Raw genomic sequence first — 18,196 nt, 5'->3', positions numbered from 1 at the left:
GAAATTATAGTGTATCAATTTGTCTGTTTACTTATTGGATCAGACTTAACATCTTATTGGTATAGGAACTCCCAGTGAAGAAGTTCTCTCTTCAATACATAACAACATTTGCATTAAAACTTAATGTTTTAGTGAGTTGTTGGGGAACATGGAGAAATTAAATGATTTGCCTAGGATTACACAGCCAGCGTATGTCAGAAGTGGTACTTGAACCAGGTCATCTTGATGCCAAGGCTGGCCTCCTATCCTGAAGTATATTGATTTAATTTGGAGAGTCTTACTGAGGTCTTCCTAGAATTTTTCTACCTCCTCATCCTCTGCAAGAGATCATAAGATTAAATAAATTAAGATTTAGAACTGGATGGGACCTCAGATTATCTAATCTAACCTCCTTATTTTATTGATAAGGAAAACAAAGGCCAGAGAGAGGAAATGCTTGCTCAGGTTCACACAGGCAGTAAATAAAGAATGAGCATTTGAATCCAGGAGATGTTGGCATATAAGTTGCATTATCTTCAAAATGGTCTTTTTTAAAAGAAATGCTTTTTATGAACACTGAAATACAAGATGGGCAAGTGTCCCGTGAAATGATGTTTTTTCTTTGTTTTTGTTTGCTAGAAAAAGCTAAAAGATGCTGAGTTCCTTAAAGTTTAACAGTTTATAACTGTATTTGTAGCAAAAATGAAAAACATATATTGAATTAGGAAACTTTTTTCTTAATTAGTCTTATCTGTACACTTAGTATGTTAAACATCATAATGTTATGGGCAAGCCGAGTTATAGACAATACTTTTTTATGTTTCTAGATTAATCAGATCATGTCAGATCTTTAAAAAGTATTTAGTTTCATCTTTTTTAATCTTATTATTTCAAAAATGGAACTTAGTTTGTGTGACCCTGGTTGAGTCATTTAACATAGACTCAGTTTCTTTATCTGTAATTTTAAGGTATTGAGTTATATGATTTCTCAACATCTTTCTGACTTTTTATGAGCTAGAGGTAATCTTCCCTCCTCCCCCCTCCAAACACTTTTAAGCTTTCTGGAAATTTTTTATCTTTAAGGGTGACAAGAGGATATGAGCTTCTATTCCTTTGTCTTTCTACCCCTTCTGTTTTGACCTTCTATCTGCTTGTTGTCCTTTAATTTTAGTTACTATGTGTGAAAACAGAGCAGTAATTATTTTGAGAAAAATATAAAACCCATATAGTGGAAAGATCCCAGAAGATCTCTTTCAAATAGGAAGATTGTTACTATTGGGCATTACTACAGTGAAGGTAAGGATTGGGACTGAACTTGTGATTTCTTTGGTATAATGAGCTCCTGGGTAGAGAAATTCCATCCACGGAGGCAGATCAGCACTTTTTCTGCATTTTATAGTTGTAGATAATTGCCTACAAGTAATTTTTCCCAGGTCATGTGTGAGGTAGAATTTGAACTCAAGTCTATCAGACTTTAAGGACAGCTGTCTATCTGCTTTGCTCCCCTGCCTCTCATTTTTGGAGTGAAGGATCACAACTCCCAAGTAGGCTCAATTAGAAGCAAACATTTTGTAGACCAGTAGTGGAATTCAGGAAACTCCATTATGGGCACTCATCCTGGGTTTCCCAGGATAACTATGGCTTCTGCCCTCTGTGGATTGCTCTACAGACATAACCTTCAAAGATGTGTTAATAGAAGGGATTTCTTAATACTCTTGTCCTGAAACTTTAAAGTGTTTGAGGACCAGTGAAAATAATAATAATAAGCATTTATATTGAACCTTAAAGTTTGCAAAGTACTTTACAAATATCTCACTTTATCCTCACAACAACCCTGGGAGGTTTCCTCATTTTACTAATGAGGAAACTGAGGCTGACAGATTAAGTGATTTGCATAAGAGACTTAAGCAGCATAGTAGTCATACAACTTAAGTATTTGAGACAAATTTTGAATTCAGATACCAGCCCAGAGAATTGGTCATCCCATTCACTCCTTTGAACCCCTATGCCTTTCTTTGGGAGAAAATGTTCTTAGTAGAAAGAACAATGAGTTGGGAGTTAGGAAAGCTGGATTCTAGTCTTAGCTCTGTCACTATGTATTCATTTATTTATTCATTCATTCATTCATTCTTTCATTCGATATTTTAAGTGCCCACTATGCGAAGAGTATTCATTAGGTGCTAGGGGAGATCCAATAAATAAAATGTTCTCTACCCTTGTGATGCTTTTATCCAAGTAGTTGTGAGATTTTGAGCAAACTACTAAAGATCTCTGAGTATTGCACTAAATCATTCCTAGGGTCCTTTCCAGCTCAGATATCTTAAATTTTACATTTCTTCAGTTACTTTCACCTGTTTTATTTATTTAAATGAGAGTACACTGACAGTTTTACTATAACTTGGAAAGCAGATCAGTAATTTTTTTGGTCTGTTTGCCTTTGTGTTTGTATGTGTACAGGTAAACTTTGTAGATAACCCCAAATAATCCCAACCTGGCCTTTTGGCAGTATGTCATGTATTATCTTCATGAGATAGCCTTCACATAGCAGATTTATGCTAAAAGTATCCTAATGTTTCTGACAGCTCATGTGTGACATGAATATAATCCATATTTCTTCGAGGAGCTAATCTAAGTGGTTTATTTTCCGATACTGCTGATAGGGCTATATCTCTTGGTGTCTTGGCAATTGAGATTCTGATGGTAACATATTGTTTATGGGTCACTGATTTTGTCTAAAACAGTAGGTTGGAACAGAATAGCAAAGGTTAATTAAGTTTGTCTATCAAGGTGAGACAGATATGAATACCTCTGAGATTTCCTATTCTAAAGTCCAAGTAAGTCCCAGAAGATGCCTTTGCTATCTCCTTTTCTTTCCCTTTTTCATACTGAAGAGTGTTGCATATGTATTCATATATGATATATAAAGCTTCAGATATATGTATACGTATTACGTGATAGCTATATAAATCTGAATATATATCATGTGAAATCTTTCTTTGTCTTTCTATGGACCAAATATAAGAAGAATCCTAAATGACAGTTAAAAAATTGCCACTTACCTCTCTGTAGCACCTAAAAGTTTAGCAAGTGCTATTTTTGTAACAACCTTATAAGACAGATTAGTGCAAACAACATTTTTAGTTTCACTAGAGGGGGAAAGTGAGGTTCAGAGAAGTTACGATTATTTCCCAGTGGTCATGTAGCTAGAAGCCGTTAGAGCCAGGATTCAAACTCAGGTGAATTCAATTTAGCCAATATTGATTGAGCACCTACTGTGTGCGAGACACTGTGTTAGATGCTGGGGCTATAAAGAAAAAGATTTAAAAAAAAACCCTAAAACCTGCTCCTCTCTCACAATGAACTTACGTTTTATTGGAGTACGCAACATGTAACAGTTATGTAAATCCAAGAAAAGTCGAGGAATCAGAGATCACCTAAAACTAGAAAGATTGGGAAAAACTTGTAGGAGAGGGGTGAGACGTGGAGGAAGCTAAGTGTTTTAAAAGGCAGAGGTGAAGAGGGAGTGCTTTCCAGGCTTGAGGGACAAGGTGTACAAAGGCTAGGGGTCAGGAAATTGAGCCCTTGCTATTCTGTTGGAGAGCCGTAATTAAGTTTGATGAAAGTAAGTGGGAGGGGGGTTGGGGGTAAGTCTGAAAGTGAAGTAAGTGAAAAGGTCAGGACCCAATTATGAAGCTCTTTAAAAGCCAAGCTGAGGAGTTTGTATTTTACCTTAAAGGCAAAAGAACATTTTTGATTAGGGAAGTGACTTCGTCAGAATTTGTGCTTTGGGAATGCTGTTTTGACAGCTGTGAGAAGGATGGCCAAAGACTTAACATCAGTTCTACGAATAGCATCTCTGAGCATTTGGACTGGGAAGAGGTTTATCTGTAAAGATTTTTATGGTTTTGAAATGTTAGTGATAGACAACTGTGTTATATTAAAGTAGGGACAGAAAGAGTTTTGTGTAGTAACTGCAATAATATTTATTTCAGGGGACAGTTAGGGGGCACAGGGGATAGAGCACTGGCCCTGAAGTCAGGAGGACTTGAGTTCAAATGTGGCCTCAGACCAAACACTTGACACTCTAGTGTGAGCCTGGGCGAGTCACTTAACCCCAATTGCCTTAAAAAAAAACAAAAACAAAACACCAAAAAAAGAAAACTAAAAAAAAAATATTTCAGGAACCCACAATTTGATTAGTTTGAGCGCTCTCCCCACTGATAGATTACCCTCAAGGATTTTATAGCCATTCATTCAGTAAGCATTTCTTAGGCACTGTACCAAGGACTCAGGATTCAAAGACAGGCATAAGACAGTCCTTGTTCTCAAATAGCATGCCATCTATTGGGGAAGACAGCATGCAGACAACTATGGATAAATAAGCTATAGGCAGCGTTAGTATTAAAGGAGATTACAACTCTTCTAGTTCTTGGACAGTCTTCATAAGTAACTCTGGCTAAAAGAAAAAAATCATTACTTCATGGCTCACCTTCTTATTCTGAGTCTCTCTTAACTTGGCTGATCTTTTCCTTGGATGAAAGACTTCCAGTCCCTTGCTAGTCTTATACTTGGGAGTTCTGTGTTGATGTAGGACCTATCAGACCTTGTACTCTGCAGTCAGGGTGTCCAAGAACCCAGGGTCACCTCCATAACACAAGGAAGCATCAGCGTGGGGCTTTTGTGGGGGAATAGTTGTTACTGGTGCCTAAAAAGTTCAAATTAATTTTATTTTTTATCATCATCTTCACCATCATCACCATCATCATTGTAATCTTCATTATCAACAGTAAGCATTTATTTACTCATGCATTCATTTTTATTCACTCATTTATCTCTCATTCATCTATCTATCTATCTATCATCTCACCTTTCCCATCATCCCTTTATTATATCTGGCACAAATTACTAACCAGCCACTGTGCCAAGCACTGGGGATACGAGGAAGGGCCAAAACATGTTTTCTGCCCTCAGTGAGCTGACATTCTGGCTTCCTTTAAGTCCCAATTAAAATCTCTCCTTCTATAGGAAACCTTACCTAACCCCTGTGAATCCCAGTGCCTCTCCTCTGTCAAGTTATCTCCTGCTCATCTTTTATATGGCTTCCTTTGTATATATTTGTTTGCATGTTTTCTCTTCCGTTAGATTATAAGCTCCTTGAGGGCAGGGGCTGTTTTTTGCCTCTTTTTGTATCCTGAGCACTTAGCACAGTACCTGACATATGGTAGATGCTTAATAAATGTTTATTGAGAGAGAAGGCACCAGAAATTGAGAAGATGGGAAGGATTTCTTGCAGAAGATAGGATTTTAAGCTAAGTCTTGAAGGAGGCTTGAGAAGCCAAGAGATGGAGGTGGAAAAGCAGAACACCTCCTGTTCAAGGGATATTGAGTAAACCCATGTTGCTGGATTGTAGAGTATTTGGAAGAGAGTGAAGTGTCAGAGAACTGAAAAAGTAGGAAGGGTCTGGTTGTGAAGGATTTAAAAACCTGAACAAAAGCCTATTTAATTGTGGAGGTAATAGGGAGCCACCACAGTTTATTGAGGTGGGCAAGGGTTGGGTGGGTGGGATGATATGGTCAGACTTACACGTTTGAGGATCACTTGGGGGGAGTTTACTGGAGTGGGGGAAAACTTGAGGCAGGGAGACTGACCAGTGGGCTATTGCTCTAGTCCAGATAATGAGGGTCTTTGTCAGGGAGAGAAGGGAGTGTATAAGAGAAATGTCGTGTGAAAGTAGAGACGACAAGACGTGACTATAGATTAGAACATGTAAGGTGCATGTGAGTGAAATCTAGAAATTGAATTGGGTTGAAGTTTTCTTGTTCTTGTCATGAAAGTGAGGATAATGAGGGAAGCCTGAATTACAAAGGCGACAATTTCTTCTGCTCTTTCCTTGGAGAATTTTTAGCAGTCTCACTATATTGATACAGTCTTATATCTGATACAAAGAAGCTATAAAATTACTTAAATTAGAAAATATAGGACCATAGGTCTAGGACTAGAAGGGATCTTGGAGGATATCTAGTCCAGTCTCCTCTTTTTACGGTGAAGGAAACTGATTTCCCCAAACTTGGATGGGTAGTAATTTGCAGATGTGGAATTTGAACTCAGGTCCCATAGCTCCAAATCTAGTGTTCTTTCTACTACACACGCCATCTTGCTCCTCTAATCCTTAGTGTCTAAGGGTATTTGTTCAGTAATGCTTTAAAAAGTAACTATAGAGGTTCTTGACTTGAGCTTTCAAATACATACTTTGGGTATGTATTTGGGTAGCCCCTTGGAAGAAGTACCATACCAGAAACCTAGCTGGGGCTGCCTTTGAAGTGCCTTCCCATCAAAGATTAACCCTTTACTGACAACAGACTCTCTTCCATTGGGAAGAGTACTGAGTACTGCTATAGAATATACTGGAAGATGGACAAGGCAGGGACTGGTAGACACATTCAGTCTCTTCTGACTGTCTTCACGCTGGTTAATGGCGCCTGTGAAGAGCGCATTTTATCCTCAGGAAACCTAAGCAATGCAGAAGGTCACTTACAGGCATTAAGCTCAGATCCACCTTTCCTCCTCCTATAGTATGTGTCTTGGTTGTACAGTGCCAAGCATCTCTGCCTGTCCTGTTATGCTCCTCACCCTTAGTGCTGACTTAGACATCCCCTACCACCTACCTAAGCTTGTCACGTACTCACCCTTTCTTGAATACTTGGCACACTCCCTTCTACTCTTTTCCACATTATTGTAGTACCTAGAACAGTAACTGATCTGGACTAGTTACTCAAAATTTGTTAAATGAATAATTGCCATAAAACCCTGGGGTCCTTGCGGAATTTCTCTGTGAAACTGTACACACCCCCCCTTTCTTCCTCATCAGAAGCATGGTGATTTTTGTCAGGTTTTCTTCTTTATGAGTCTCCCATTCGTCTTGAGGTGTCTTCCTTTTTTTCCATTTGATCACACCGATCATTTTTTCTGAACTTTTGGAAACTGGTTCCCCTAACTTACATCACTGATTTGTTGTTTAAACACGACCCAAAACAAATCAACTATATTCTTCAGAAGTTATATGAATGTGCATTACTTTTCTCTGAAAGGCTAAGAGTGTTTTATCTTTCTGCCTCGAATTTATTTATGCTTAGATTTGTGTGCCTTCCTTGGTAAGCCAGCATTAGGTCAGTAGAGGGGTTAGGAAGGCAGATGCTGTTTCTAGCCTTGGAACTGGAGGGATGAAGAACCCCTATGAGGTCCTGTTCCTAGAGATATAAGTTGAGAGTCAGTCCTAGAAAGCTGAAGCTCTATTTAAATTGGACTCTCAGAACTACAGTGGTGCCATAGTGAACCAAATCAAAGCAATTCAGCAAACATTTATTTATTCAGTGGCATAATAAGAGCCATAATAAGCTCTGGGGATACTATTATTATCCCCATTTATCATAAGAAGGAACTGAAACAAACAGATGTCAGGTGGTTTGCTCAGGGTCACACAGCTAGTAAGATTTTGAGGGAGGATTGAAAAATTCAGGTCTTCCTGATTCCAGGTTCAGCACTCTCTATGCTGTGCTTCTGGCCGCCCCTAGCACTCCCTAAAATGCCCAAGGCCATCTTGTGACATCTTGTTATCCCTTTCATTTTAGTTTTCCCTGACCTGAATTATGCTTGAAGGCACTTGACTCTTCTCTAATGAGTATTATTAGTACCAAAGTGGGAAAGCTTAAGTTAGTGCTCCTCCAATAAAACATAAGCTCTTAAGAGAGAATCATTGCTTTATTCTTTGTATTTATATCTCTAGGATCTGAAACTGTTCTCGGCACATAGTAGGCACTCAATAAATTAATAATAATTGATTTTTTAAGATACTAAGCATTAATCTTGCTTTAAAGTTAAGAATGGGGATCTTTATTCACTTTTTTTTGATGGGGCAAGGGGACGTCCAGTGTGCCAACTTGATCAGTGTGGGGAATTGCTGGTATGCAAAATCATTCCACTGATTTATATAAACAACACGCATGTAACTAATAGTGTAGAAAGTTGCTTGGAGGGGCACTGAGAGATTCAGTGACTTGTTCGTGATCACTTAGGCGGTATATATCAGAAGCAATACTTAACTCTGTAGGTCTCAAACTCCAAAGGTGGCCCTCTACCCACTGTTGAAGTTTTATTCAGAAAATACAATCTCAAATCATTACTAATTTATATTAAGTACTAAATATTTATTATTATATTAAATATTAACTAATATTAAAATATTCTCTTTGATTCCATATGATGGCAAGTAGAAGGAGGGACACTGAAGTGGGAGACTCAGGAAAGGAGAGAGGATGATTAATATAGAAAATCAAATGAAGGGGTATAGCAAGAAAGAAGGAAAGGAAAGGGGTTCAATGAAAAGAGGTCAAGAGAGGGACTCAGCTTCTGAGATTAGCATTAATTGGAGATGAACTGCTCTTGTCACACTCCACTGTTCACTTGGGGCTTAGGCTTCATAGTAAGTTGTCACCTGTAATCATTTCCCTTTGAAATATCCATTAGCTGATTAGCCACTTTTCACAGCTCAGAGACTCAGAACTGAATGGCATGCTAAGTACAGCAGCCCACCAGGGAGGGAATTAGGGCCTGAGCTATGGTGATTCACTAGAGCATCCAGGCTGTGGCTAGCGCACCCATTACAGTTTCGACAATTTTAAAGGGGTGGAATGCTCTCCCCGACATCTCTCTCTCTCTCTCTCTCTCTCTCTCTCTCTCTCTCTCTCTCTCTCTCTCTCTCTCTCTCTCACACACACACACACACACACACACACACACACTCTCTCTCTCTCTCTCTCTCTCTCTCTCTCTCTCACTCTCACTCACTCACACACCTTGTAGGCTTCTATTTTCTAAAATGCCGAATTTTTTTTCCTATTGCGAAGATGAAACAACAATAACTGTGAACTGCTTGGAAACAAAAGCTCTACATCAAGGTCCTAAACCTTGGGCCTGGGAGCTGATTTTTAAGAAATTCTTTCTAGCAAAATTGGTTTCTTTTGTAATCCTTTGAGTTTTACTTTGAACATTTAAAAATATTACTCTGAGAGGGGTAAGTCTTCCCCTAATCTGGTAGAATCCATGACAGTGAAGATCATATTTAATGCTTTCACTCTTTTAAATAATAATAGCATTAAATATAAGCTGTTAATATTATTTGAAAGGAGTGAAAACATTGTATATTTTAATAAATTCTCTATATGTGGTTCAGTAGGGATTTCATTTCAGCTATATAAGATGTTATATACCAGGAGAACTGCACAAAGATCATTCAAACGGTAGGTAAAATTTGAGTCACTCAGTAAACTGAGTCCCACCATTCTTCAGTGGAGGTTGATGGTGTGAGCGTATTGTAGATGATTTCTCATTCCTCAATCCAGATTTTGTGGTATTAGAAGGCTTCGTTTCTTTTTGTTTGACCAAGGTTCCAGAAATGTAATGTATCTTGTTGAAATAGAATGACAATGGCACAACCTTAGTAAAGGGATGGAAAGCTTTTAGGAGGAGTGGAGCTCTGATATTTGGAGGTCAGATGGCCAGTCAGCTGTTTATTAGGTGACGATTAGGTACCCAGCATTGTGCTGAGCTTAGCTGGGGGTTACAGAGAAAAGCAAAAACAGTATCTACCCTCCAAGAGAGTACATTCTAAAGGGGGAGAGCACATGTAAATAACTAGGTATGTATAAGATAAAGAGTAGAGGGAAGCTGAGTAGTGACAAAAGAGAAGACATTAGAGGATGAAGGAACTGAGAACTTCTTGCGGGTGGGGTTAGAGCTGAAGGAAGAGCTTGCCCTGAAAGATAAGAGGTAGAGGTAAGAAGGGAGGACATCCGAGGCACAGGGATGTGCAGAAGTGTGGAGGTGGGAGTTTGTGTGTCACATATAAGGAGTAGTTCAGTATTGCTAGGTTACAGATTGCACAGAAGTGTAAGAAGACTAGAGATGTAGGAAAGGGGCAAATACCAAACTGAAGATTTTTTATTTGATCCTGGAAGTGATAGGGAGCCATAGGAACTCACTGTGCAAGTGGAGGAGGAGTGATGTGGTCGGACGTATGCTTCAGAAAACCACTTCGGCGTCCTGGTGGAAGAAGGGAGAAGCTTAGAGCAGAGACACCAGTTAGAAGACTGATTCAGTAGTTCAGGTGGGAATTGGTGACAGGGCGCCGGGTGCACTTTGCAAAGATTCTGAGTGTGTCCTTGCTAGATAATACTGTGGGATGGTGAGCTATTTGGGATAAAAAGGCTGTTAATATATCCTGTATCTGGTCCTTGGTACTGATTAGGAAAACCAGCTAAATTGAAAACTATTTTTGTGGCTAGTTTAGTTTCATTATGCTGGCTCCCTATTAAGGAATAGTATTTTCATGAAGAAGTAAGATCTTTAGGCTTTTTAGACACTTCCCAGTGATCTACGGACTGTTATCTATAAAAAAAATCTAGCAGCAAATGAGTTAGCTTGCTCATCAATTAGGTTGTTAAACTGAGGTTTGGCCCTAAGAATTACTTCCTTTGCAGAATCTGGAAATGGCAAAAGAAAGTCCCCTCTGGCTAATTTCTGTTGTAAAACATCTAGGGGTAGTGATTTGCCAGGAATGAGTCAATTTGTCAGTGAGTTAGAAAGCTTGCTCACCCCCTCCCCCAGCCCCTAAAGGAATTTCCGGCCTAGGACATTGTAACATGTACCTTAAATTGTTAAAGAGGGGAAGAGGATGTATGTGGTTGGATCCTACATAGAATGAGTGATTCTGATATTAGCAGATGACTAAGGTACAAGATTATTTCATGTTTCCCCTTAAAAAAATTCGTATTTGGGAGTTAATAATTGCAACAAGATCACACAGTGATTAGATGAGGGCTGAACACTTAGATAACCATCAGCTTCTAATTTTAGAGTTGGGCGGGGGAGAGAGGAGGGAAAAGCACTTGTAACCACAGAAATCCTAGAAAATCACCACCCTTACTGTCAGCATGGATGCCCAAAGTTCACCAGGTTCAGAGTATCGGAAGCTGCACTGAATTCATTTAAAAAATATTGATTTAGTAAAAGCTAGGATTCATTTCAAATGGTCCTTTTGCAGTTAAAAAGTCCAAGGTTGGTGGTGTCCTTGGAGTTTTGAAATATCAAATTTTATGTACATATTCTTTGTTTACTGGTGTTTTGGAATTTTAGCCCAGATTTTTTGTGCCAGAAGGAGTCTTCCTTTATTTATTTCCAGTCAATTTAGATGCAACTTAACCTGTTTAAAAACTCCTGCATAAACAAGCTGGGATTACTAGAGGCTTAAATCCCAAAGCAAGATGAAAACGAAAATCTTTACCAGGCAGGAGAGCTGATTTTGACATAAGTACAAAAAACTCCTCTTCAACAAAGAGTTAATACAAGACTAAAGAATTGCATTTAGGAATCTTTCTACAGAGCTGGGGTCAAACAGTTTTTATGCTTTGTTGGTATTTTACTGTTACTATAAAATGGGGTAGCCAAGATCTATAAAAAGGAAACCTTATGGTTCAGATTGTGTATTCTGAACAGTTTAATAAAACAAAACCTAAAGCCTTTAGATTTTCTTCAGTGGTTAATACAGTGCATATTCTTGGCAGAGTCTAGCTCCCATCTGTTGGTTGTACTGTGGTTCATAGACTTGGTGCGAGTAATAAGATTATAAAACATGTCTCTTGCTTGCCAGCTACCACACACTAATAATAATAGTAGTCATAATTCATTGAAATCCTGGAGTTTTAGATTTTACTTGTTTTGTTTACTTGTTTTTTTTATTTAAGAGGTTTAAAAACAAAACTTACAATGTTGAAAAGAAATGGGTCATCTTCCACACACTCCTGGAGACAAAGGAAACCAAAGTACCATCCACTTAAACAGGATTGAATGGTTCCTCCAGTTCCTCCATTTGGTTACTTCTGAAGCCTCAGTGACATTCCCAGATCCTTATCAGAAGATTAAAAAAAAACAAAACAAAACCCTGAAGGACACAGGAATAGTGAATAGTAAGGTTTTGATACAGAAAAGGAAAATTTAAAAAACTAAACCAAAACAGGTGGTTTGTATTTTCAGTATCCAGAGATTAAAAAAATGACCAATTCACATTCTAACAGGATTGTCATTTTTAAGGCTGTCGGGGTAACAGAAGAAATTTCAAGTTAGAAATTTGGAATTTATCCAGATAATTTGTCCGGAAGGAATCTTTTACTTTTGTTATTATTGAGTTGTTTCTGACGTGTCCTACTCTTCAGGACCCCATTTGCTGTTTTCTTTGCAAAGATACAGAAGTGTTATGCTGTTTCCTTCTCCAGCTCATTCTTTTTACAAATGGGGAAACTGAGGCAAACATGGCTAAATGACTGGGCACACAGTTAGTGTCTGAGGCTGGATTTGAAGTCAGACAAATGAGTTTTCCTGATTCCTAGCCCTGTGCTCTATTCACTGCAGCACCTAACTGAGCGTCCCATCGATTTTGATGTAGTTTTTGTTGTTGCTGCACTTTCTGAGCTCTGTGTAGGTAGAAATTAAATTTAGGCTGATTTGAGGCAGGTAGGCAGGACTTTGAAAACAGGTTTTTTTCTGCTTGTATTCAAAGGTGAAATCATACAGTTGGGGTTCTTCACTTTTTTTTTTAAATGTTAGATCCCTTTAGAAGATTGGTGAAACTTATGGGCCCCTTCTCAGAACAGTATTTTTAAGCACATAAAATAAAATACATATGATGCAAAGGAAACCAATTTTATTGGGAAAAGGTATCAAAAAATTTTTTTAGAGGTTTGTGGACCCGAAGTTAAGAACGTTTGCCCTTAATGGAGATTAGTGATTGTTACTTGTGTGGGAATGAGGCTAAAAAGTTGGAAGTACTTCTAAATTTAAGATTTGGGGAATCAAATCTCTCAGGCCACTTGCTAGAATGTGTGTGTGTGTGTGTGTGTGTGTGTGTGTGTGTGTGTGTGTGTTTGTACAAAGCTTTAGAGTTCAAATTTTTCTTAATTGTTCTTGTGTACTGTGAATTAAAAAAAAATAATGAGGAAGTTCATCAGCATTTGGGGTGGTGGTGTTCAGGAAACTTTATTGGGCTGTGTCTGAAAGGAAGAGAAGGCTTCATTGAGGTGGAGGTGAAGAGGGAAAGTATTCCATGAAGTTCCTATGGTAATACTAGATGGTCAGTCAAAAGCACGGGAGATACAATGTTATGTGTGAGGAACAGAGAAGGCCAGTTTGCTAGGATGATAGAGGGCAGGCAGGGGAATACAGTGAAGCTCAGTAGGTGTGTTGGGACCAGGTTGTGAAAGGTTTTAAAAGCTCAGCCAAGGACTTTATTTGGGATAGAGTGACATCATTGTAGTTGGACTTGTGGAAAATCAACTTTGGCAGCTGCGTGGATAATGGATGATGGATGATGGACCTGCAGGATGGCCAGTTCAGAGGTTGTTGAAAAATGTAGATGAGGGGTGTTTAGGGCTTGAACTGAGGTGGTAGCTATTGGAGTAGAGAGAAGGGATCACATGGGATAGTTGCTGTGGAGGCAAAAATAGAAAGATTTGGTGACTAGATATGTTGGAATATGGTGGAAAATCAGATAACCTCTATGAGACTTAGTTTCCTCATCTTGAAAATGAGAGGATCTAGGTGACCTAATGTCCTTTTCAACTCGAGAGCTCTGATTTTATATGTAAATACAATATTGTATCGAAGTTGGAGATTTTAGGTTTATCAATCTTGGAAAAATATCCCAAGCCTCCTTCTAACTCTAGATACTGGGAATCCTACTTTATGGTGCATGAAAAATTAAATAAATGGATGTTGAGTTTGTATAGAATCCTGTTTATCAGGATTTAAGTAACCATAAAGTTCAAGCAATCAGAGTCTTGACTGTGGTACTAAGTTGTACTCATTTTCATGAAGGTGTTGCAAAGGGCTTTGGTCAGAATGATCAAAGAAAGGTTAAGTAACATTCAGTATAGATTTCATGATAAGTATATAGTATTGGAATTCTTTTAAGCCACATTGAGTCAACAAGCATTAATTAAGGGCTTACTATGTGCCAGACACTGTGCAGAGTGCTGGGGACACAAAGAAGGGCCAAAAACAAACCCTGCCCTCAAGGAGCTTCCATTCAGATGGGGAAAGTAACATGAAAACTGGCAGTATAGGTGCTCTAAGTTAAGCAAAATATTTAATTAACCATAAAACTCACATTCACTATTCATTCTTTTATTTTTCTCAATTATATGTAAACAAAAATTTTTAACATTTTGTTTTTTAAAAATTTGAGTTCCAAGTTCTCTCCCTCCTTTCCTGTCCTTTCTGCTCCTGGAGAAGGCAAGCAAGTTGATATAGATTACGCATGTGCAGTCATTCTTTTTTTTGGGGGGGGGCGCTAGACAATGGAGTTAAGTGACTTTCCTAGGATCACACAGTAAGTGTTATTATGTGTATGAGGCCAGATTTGAACTCAGGTCCTCCTGAATCCAAGGCCAGTGTTCTGTCCATGTCACTATTCATTCTTGGTAATTAAGAATAACTCACAAAAGATTTGCAAAGCCCTTTCATCACCACAACCCTGTAAAGGTATGTCATACACACATTATCCCCATTTTGTAGATGAGGAAACTGAGACTCAGATTAAGTGATTTAGATAGCGTTCACTGTATGTGTCTCTTAAATCTAATGCCACATCTATCCCCTCACATCATTCCTCACATACAAGAAAAACTTTGAAGCAGGCATATTAAAAAGGTGGATTCTTTCTCAGACATTGTAGATAAAGGAATCGTATATTTCATTAGAACTGGTATATTTTAATTTTGTCAGCCTTTATAGAAAAGAGCTCATACCAGAAAGGACTTCCCTTTTCTTTGGCCGAAGTTAAAATTTGAATCACACAACTTTATAGAGTACTAGACAGTTGCTAGTATTAAAAGCAAAGTATCAGACAAAATGTTGTTGACCAGGTAGTATATAAAATAATTCACTTTTAGAGCTGAAAGGGACCTTTGAGATTATGCAAGCCAAATCCTCCTTGTTTTTATCAATGAGGAAACTTAGTCTCATGGAGGTTCAGCAGCTTGCCAAACTCACGCAATTAAGACACAGAGGCAGAGTTTGAAATCTGTTCCTCTGACTTCAAATCCATCACATTTTCCACTGTACCACATTGATGAATCTTAACTTCAATTCCATGTGTTTATTTTTTTGGTATGTTTTGTATTTAAGACTTCCCTATCTGCCTGCCTTGCTCCTTCAGGTGCAGGCTCAAATTATTTCTTTACCCATTTGAGAAACATGTGAAGGCGATAGTATTCCTAACAGCATTTCCACCCCCCAAATTGTGTGTTTTTGACTATTGCTTGTTAGTCTTCTGAGAATTGACATAACTCTCAAGAGAGATGCTATTTGCTTGATGTTACTTAAAAGTAAAAATATAATCACATTGTTTCTTACTCTCATTCTGTCATCCCTATGCATTAGTCATATAGAAAGTTTCTTTATTATTCTTGGTTATTGCATGAAAATATATTGTATCTTGTTTAGGAAATGGCTAAACAAGCTGTGATGTATGATTGTGATGGAGTACTATTGTGCTATAAGAAATGATGAATAGGATGGTTTAAAAAAAAATGGCAAGACTTATAGTACGACTGATGCAAAGTAGAATGAGAAGAACCAGGAGATCATTGAGCACATTTTCAGCAAAGTGGTAATGGTAATCAGCTTTGAAAAACTTGGCTACTCGGATCAATATAATGATCTGAGACGATTCCAGAGGGCTCATGATGAAAAAATACTATCCCCCTCCAGAGAGAGAACTAATGAACTCTGAGTGGAAATTGAAGAATAATTTTCTCACTCTATTTTTCTTACTTTTTGTTGAAATATGACTAATATGGAAATGTTTTGCATGATTTTATATGTAAAATTGATATATTGCTTGCCTTCTGAGTGTTTGGGAAAGGGGGTAGGAAGGAGGGAGATGAGTTGAAACTGAAAATTTAAAAAGAAAAGGATGTTTAAAAATAAATAAGAAAGGACAAAGAAAAATATTGTGCCTTGTTAATAGGATGAGGATTTCAGTAACAGGTGAAAAGCGATTCAGAAAGCCATTCCGAGGCCTTGCAAGTCCCAACAAAAGAAGGAACCTTTTTATTTTATTTGGCAGCTGAGTTATTTGCTCTGAACTGTTACCACAAACAATCACTCCCTTTTTGAGGGATTCCATACCTCCTTATTGTGAAGCTGGGATTCATGTGGCCTCACCCACATTTGAAACAGTATCTTATCCATTGTTTTTTGGCCACTTCCAAGTACAGGCTGTTCCACTCTTGATACAAGGAAGAATGTAATGATAGGAGAAGATAATTGAGTACACATATTAGAAGAATGATAGATTAGGAAAAGGAGTGGAGTAAATTCCATGCGAGACCCATCACCTTGTCTGAAATTAGGCAAGCAGGTTAAGATGCGGTTGAGTACAAATTTGCCTCTCTAAGAAATTTGAAAGCCAGGGCAAGTCTCAAGTTTCAGATGGGATATGATAATGCTTGCATAGGAACCGAGGGTAGCCATGGCAGCACTGGTGCTGCTATCATTGCTGGCGCAGAAAATGGGCCCCATCATGGCGCAGGGAGTGGTTAGTGCAGGGCTGTCTCCCCCTCAGGTCATGGCTGCCACTGTTAGATATGCCTCCAAGAAGACTGGAGGTAGCTTAAAAAACCTTGGAGGCAAGTCACCAGGCAAACACTGGCATCAAGAAATTGGAGGGTCAATATGTTCATGCTGGTAATATCAGTGGAACTCAGCGCCAGTTCTGCTGGCATCCAGGAGCTCATGTAGGACTGGGTAAGAACAAGTGTTTATATGTCCTGGAAGAGGGCATTGTCTGCTACACAAAGGAGGTATGTGTGCCCAATCCCAGCAGTCCTGAAGGTGTAGATTTGGTCACCCAGCTTCCCAAGGGTGCTGTGCTCTACAAGACTTTTGTCCAAGTTGTCCCTGCCAAGCCTGTGGGCACCTTCAAATTGGTGGCTATGCTCTGAGCCTCCTGGCCATGTCATTGGTTGAAAACTAGAGCCAGAGTGCCAGAAGATTGAGCCAGATGCCAAGGAATCAGGGTGGAAGCAAGTCTCCCTGAGAGAGAGTGGGTTTGGTTGACTGTGAACACAGAAGAGACTATGTGTGAAGCAACCACCGAAGGAGTAATGAGGTGGACAAACCTGAGGTCCAAAATAAAATTAGTTCAAAGCATGGAAAAAAAAAAACAGATAATGCTCGCATAAACTTCCTGAAGCATAATATAGAAATCAGCAGTGTATTTGGATTTGGGAAAGTGGGTCCTTAACTTTTTGGCCTGGTGAAGCCTTTGGACCTGTTCTCAGAATAATGTTTTTAAATATACAACCTAAGATACGTAGGATTATAAATAATGAATACAGTTATTAGGGTGTTAAAATAACATGCTTATAGACTCTTCTTTAAGAATCTCTTTGCATTTAGCATTGACTCAAGTCTATAATTTGTTTAGAAAATAATTTAATAAATTTCCACAATTTTATGAGAAATCACAACACTCAAAATTAACTGCCCAGCTCTAGCCAGTGCTACTTCATTTTTTTTATTAGTAGGATCTTGTCTTTTTTTAAAAACCCAACATTTACTTTGGTTATTGCTTCATCATATTGTGAACATACACATAATTTGTCCTGTGCATTCCTTTAATAAAGACTTTTGTGTCAAAATTAAGAAATAACGTCTATGTGGTTTATGGAAAGAGGCTGGCCTTCAAGCCTGGAAGAACTGTATCCTACCTCTGACACACAGTGACTGAGTGACCTTAGGCAAGTCACTTAATCATCTTAGAGTTTTCTAGGCAACTTTCTGAGACTCTAGATTGTGGAAGAGGTGCCCAACCTTTGTTGTTAGAGATAGTTCTTCACTAGAAGCTCCCTGTACCATTGGAATCACAGGTCCAGTCCTTATCCTGTCTCTATGTGGTAGATCAGATTCCTAGGATTGGAAACTCAGTATCATACTTATTTAGTATTGTATGATTATAGCATAAGAAATTTCTAGGACTGTAGTATGTTTTCTTTCTTTTTCTTTTCCCTCTCTCTTTCTCTCCTTCCTTCCTCCCTTCCTTGACTATTGGACTGAGATGTACTTTGGGAACCAGAATTTATGGTTACGTCTCTCTTTAAATAG

The 18,196-nt window shown here is 38.4% G+C and overlaps 1 protein-coding gene and 1 pseudogene across 1 annotated transcript in view; both read left to right on the top strand.

Moving 5' to 3' along the window:
- DMRT1 (doublesex and mab-3 related transcription factor 1) overlaps positions 1 to 18,196 on the top strand; it is a 148,502-nt gene that overhangs the window by 71,753 nt on the left and 58,553 nt on the right. The gene's annotated exons all lie outside the window — the stretch shown is intronic.
- LOC144456652 (large ribosomal subunit protein bL27m pseudogene) lies at positions 16,563 to 17,034 on the top strand (annotated as a pseudogene).

Source organism: Phascolarctos cinereus, unplaced genomic scaffold, assembly GCF_003287225.1.
Source record: "Phascolarctos cinereus isolate Bilbo 61053 unplaced genomic scaffold, phaCin_HiC Scaffold_4;HRSCAF=312, whole genome shotgun sequence".
NCBI lineage: Eukaryota > Metazoa > Chordata > Mammalia > Diprotodontia > Phascolarctidae > Phascolarctos > Phascolarctos cinereus.
Note: the sequence above shows the minus strand (reverse complement) of the source record. Positions and strands in the feature narration are given on the sequence as shown.